The sequence below is a fragment of the Pteropus alecto genome, unplaced genomic scaffold (assembly GCF_000325575.1).
Source record: "Pteropus alecto unplaced genomic scaffold, ASM32557v1 scaffold155, whole genome shotgun sequence".
NCBI lineage: Eukaryota > Metazoa > Chordata > Mammalia > Chiroptera > Pteropodidae > Pteropus > Pteropus alecto.
In genome coordinates, this window is record NW_006438113.1 from 20,589,907 (window position 1) to 20,594,862 (window position 4,956).

At 40.1% G+C, this 4,956-nt stretch overlaps 1 protein-coding gene across 4 annotated transcripts in view; it reads left to right on the forward strand.

Moving 5' to 3' along the window:
• RHOBTB1 (Rho related BTB domain containing 1) overlaps positions 1–4,956 on the forward strand; it is a 61,588-nt gene that overhangs the window by 642 nt on the left and 55,990 nt on the right. The window contains exons 1-2 of one of the 4 annotated variants that reach the window (XM_006915604.3): positions 7–173; positions 2,381–2,431. The exons of 1 other annotated variant lie outside the window; for it this stretch is intronic. The gene's annotated coding sequence lies outside the window, so the exon portion shown is untranslated. Of the gene's footprint in view, positions 1–6; positions 174–2,380; positions 2,432–4,956 lie in introns of those variants that run through there. 2 more of the 4 variants (XM_006915605.3, XM_006915606.3) reach the window with 2 other exon arrangements.

The following is a 4,956-nucleotide window of genomic DNA, read 5'->3' on the forward strand; positions in this document are numbered from 1 at the left end:
CGAGGCAGTGATGCTGCCTTTGTGCAAAGTTGGCCGGCGGGCAGCACGCCGCGCGCAGGGGCCCCGCACACTCGCGACCGCGCGCAGTCGTGGCTGCTGCTGAGTGGCGGGGGCCCCCCCGCTCCCCCCAGCCCTTGAAGGCGGAGAGAGCTCGCGTCTTGCTCGGCTTCAGGGTAGGTTCTGTGTCGTGAGTGCGCTATGGTATGAAACTTCTCCGAGCAGCCGCCGCGGATCCCCCACCGCCCCGGCGCCAGCGGGTGGCATGTGGGGGCCCCGACCGCGCCACGCGGCCGGCAGCGTCCCAAGAGAGAGTTGTGGGACCCAGCTGCCGTAGAAGCCGCCCTCGCCTCTCTGCGAGGCCGGGAACCCTCACATCAGAGGCAAATTAGAGATTTCTAGGAGAGCCCGTACAGCCGCACCCCTAACTTGGAACTGAGAAAATGAACAACAGGCACCCCTAGCAGGCTGGCTGCGCCAGGGAGGGAGTGGTGTCGCGCCGACAAGAGGGCTCTTTTCCTTGAAAGGACAGTGGCGGGGAGCCGGAGGTCTTGAAACGGGGGATATGCTCGCCCCTTTGGCACTTGCACTCCCGTGAGAGTTGACTGGTCAGCCCACAGTTTGGCGCTCCCCACCCCCAACCCAGTATCTATGGAGTCTGTTGTGAGTTGCTGTGACAACAGGAGGAGCTGCCTTGAGGGGCTTGCAAAACACCTTACTTTGTCTTGCTGTGCTTAGCTTTCAGGGAGAACAATGAGGTGGGGGTGGTAGGAGGTGTGCAGACGAGGGAATCCAACCTCCTCTCCAAAAAAAGAAGTGGAAGGAAGGCACAACTGTGTAAAAATATATTAGATCCTACTGTTAACTGTGCCATTTCTATCCTCAGCAGTATCAAACATCTCAACTGGGGAGCAATGTCAATATTTAGACTTGGACAAGCCAGAAAGTTAGAAGGGAGCGCCAAGCCAGGGTTTTGACTTGGCTTTGCACGTCAGCACACAAGCTGTGCCTTTCGAGCTGACTGTACACATTTGTTTTCGGGGGTGTGGGGTGAGGGGGTGCATGTAGGTTGATATGTACACAAAGTCACCCAGACCTTCCTAGGAAGATCTGGGAAGACCAGAAGAGTAGCTTTGACTTTGAACTTCCCCCAACCTATGCTGTTCACCCAGCTCTCTTGGATCCCAGCCAGATGCTCAACTTGAGATTTCACTAGTTTGGGGTTCCCCCACCCCCCAACCCGGCCTTGCTGTATGATCTACACTGTACTTTGTATCCTCTCTAAACTGCAAAAATACTGTTATAAGTAGTTTTCATCTTTGTATAACTGTTCTCTCACTATCGTCACATATAAACAGCCAATAGGCTGTTTGTTTAATGTCAGGCAAGCTCTAAGCTTTTCCAAACATACACTAAGTTTGTTTACAAACACTCTTTAGAAATTTGGAATTATATTTCATGTCCAATAACTTTGTAGATGCCTAAGAGAGTCAACAGTTGCTAGAAAATAAACACAGGTTCTTTTCAGTATAAATAATGTCTGCATACTACTCTGCAGGTGAAGTGGGCAGTAAATTATTATATTAAACAAGGTTTCCTCTGAGATTCCTGGATCATATTTGGACATATTAGGGGGAAAGAGGTTCAACTAGTTCATCCCAATTGTGGAAGACTGAAAAGACCTTAGGGAGCAATAAAATCATGGTTGATATTCTACTAAACTTGCCCATTGGTTGTTATTTTATATGTCACTACATAAGCCTTTGTGTGATCAAGAGGTGGAAATGGAAACACAGATAGTTTGATGTCATTGGCTCAATACCATAACTTATTAACTATTCAAATCTAATTTAATAGCAAAGAAATCATTTGGTCTTTCACTTATGATAATATTGTCTAAAAATGTTATTTTGGAGGAATAATGTGCTCACTTCTATGGCTTCTGCACTATAAAATGCCCTTAAGATTTTCCTTGTTAGTGGTTACAAGGAAAGGGGGGAGGGGGAGGGGGAAAAATAAATAAAATGTTAAATAAATCAAACAAAGTTAAAAAATAAAAGATTTCAGTTGGGGGGCCCCATTTGATTTGGGGCTGGGGCCCCCTGCCCATGCCATCCTTGGGTTTGTGGCCAAATGCTTTTTTTGTAACATCTCCAAATGCTCAGAAATATATTTTCACAAATGCTACGAAATGTTAAACTAGCTATTTCAGGATGTATTTGACCCAAAGAAATGCCACTTTAACACTGGTAACTTAGCAAAGTAAAGCGAGTTCTGCCCTTTTTTGGAGGAAAAAAAACAATGTATGTTGAAAATTTTAGTGGCTCCCCATGTGCTCCTGGCAAGTAGTAGGATTTATAAAGTATTTCTCTCTTTTATGTAGGTAAGTCCAGCTGTGAGCAGAGTGTTCTGTTCTTCACTTCCAGCAAGCCAGGTTAGTGTTTTCGTGCAAACCCATGACCATAGATTGATTACATCTTGTGTCTCTGAGCATGCGTTTTAGAAGTTTTCGTAGTCATTTGTCTTAAAACAATTTGTCTTTGTCGTTTTTTATAGAATTACAAACATTTTGGTACTAAAATGGATCTTGAATCAGTTTGTCCTTTATAAGACTTTTTTTTTTTTTACTTTGTGGATCAAAGTGGTGCCTAAATAGCTGAGGATAGTAGAGATCTGGGTGCTTGATAATTAAAGTTTACTTCTATCCTAATCTTAGCCCTGTAGAGCTAGAAGAAACTTGATATAATTGACATTTTTGAGTATGAACCAAAGTTCAGGTAATGTGCTGCATTCTTTCTCTGCGTGTGCTGCATTCTTTACATTTATGTTCTCATTCTGCACCTAAAATAAAAATCCCTGTGAGATAAAACTACTCTCTTGATCCCCAAACAACAGGTGAGGAATTGGAAGTTCAGAAAGGTTAGATAATTCATTCAATTCCTAGTTCTAGTAAACAGAAGAAATAGGCTTTCAAAAAAGTCCCATCTTATTCTAAAACCTAAACTCTCTAACTGAAAATGTTTTCTCCAACAAAGAAGCTAGGGCCAAGAACGTTTAAGTGATTTGCCTAAGTTAACTTGGTAATTACAACTCATATAATAACATTCAATTGCCTAGCTGTTGCAAAAGAATAAATTTCATTCTCTTAAGTAAAACAGTGAAATAATAGTATTCTTGTGTATTTTCTGGCATAGAACTGTCAAAGATTTAAGAAAATTTTTGTCATGGGCTCTCTGTTCTTAAGGATCTTATAAACAGATTTAAAAGGCAAGATAGTAATCCATGTATGAAAAATTAGAGAATAAATCAATATCATAGATAACAAAAGGCTGAATGAGAAGTCAAGTGTACATTTATAAGAAGTTTAGCATTTTCCACTCTGTGGCATTATTTGTAATTCCATGTATGCACGGAAAAAATTTCTGTACATATTTTGTGTGTATAGATGATAAATAGGTGAGAGTTTAAAAAGGACAGAATATAAAATTTCAACAGAATAGGGAGAGATTATGCAGTCACCTAGAACCACTAAATTACTGTATCTCCAACTCAAAGGTGTTATTGCTTCAAAAGCAATTTCAACAAGATTCTGAGCTACTTGAATCTGTACAGCATCTTCGAGAAAGCATTACAATTTGGCATGATGCTTACAAATAACTGTATTCCTTTTGGAACCTCAATTTGTCTGAAATGTGCTATGTAATAGATTTCGGTATATAATAAATAGATAATTCCTAACCAAAGTCCTGAAAATGGCCAATCTTTAAAGTCTAAGTAGGACATTTTCAATTTTTGCCTAGGTTGATAGCCTTTTCTTCCCCCTCTTCCCTAGTTTTTATAGAATAATTTGTAACCGTTGTTAATCCCTCTTAGGGAGTATTATATAAAGGGGTAATTAAAAAATGAAATGAGGAACAAATTACTAAAGAAAACCTTAATATATCATCCTTTTATTTTAATGTACTGATACCACCAACTCAAGGTAATAGCCCTAAAAGCTTAATTAGTTAAGAAATACTTTTAAGCATTTAAGGGGTTGTTATATAAGCTGCCCTATAACAACTTTGTCCTATAAAATTTGTTGTATAGTGTATCATTACAAATTAGATCATAAGAGCACTATTATACTGGGAATATCCCATTACAGGTTAACACCTCGGCATCAACCAATATTTGGTTAGCCGTGATAATGGTATGTCATAAATATATCAGTATATCAACTGTAAGCCTATAAGTACTTAGAGTATAATTATACTCTGAATCACATAATGTTAGCACCAAAGAGACCTTAGAATTTGAATAGTATCTCTAATAATAATTTAATTAGCATTTATTTCCTTGCCCTTTTGAACGTCAGAAGGCTTTGGTTAATATGCTTGACTTATCTCAAAACATGGCTGGAAAGATTTGAAATTTTACAGTTTTTTTGCTCAGGAAATTTGCCTGTAGAAAGCAGGAGTCTTCTTTTAATATTTCTGTTAATCTTCCTTTTAGAAAATAGGCAGTTCGATCTCATTATTTGAAGGCCTCACCTGGGCTTTACATAATAGGGTTTAAAGAGCAGAGGTTATTTGAATCTTATTCTTGTGTTCATCTTCTTTTCTCCACCCAGGCTTCCCACCAACCTCACAACACCAAAACAAAACTTGGAGAAGGAAGGAAAAATATATACAAAAAGTTGTGTTTGTAGAAAGGGGCAGGAAGTGGGAGAGTGTATAAGTAGTGGGTGAGGGGCGGGGGAAAAGGGAAAGCTTTGATGGGAGGGCAAGAGGCAGTCACGCAAATGAATTGGGTATGTATGGATTGGTTCTTTATATGTCAGCATCAGAATTGTTTGGTTTTTTAGTTTATAAACAAAGTGAAGTCACCTCCTCCTCTTCATAGAACTTTATGTTCCTGTGCACATAGGGCAGATATTGGGCAATGGGCAAATGAAAATACTGAAATGAAATGTAGGTA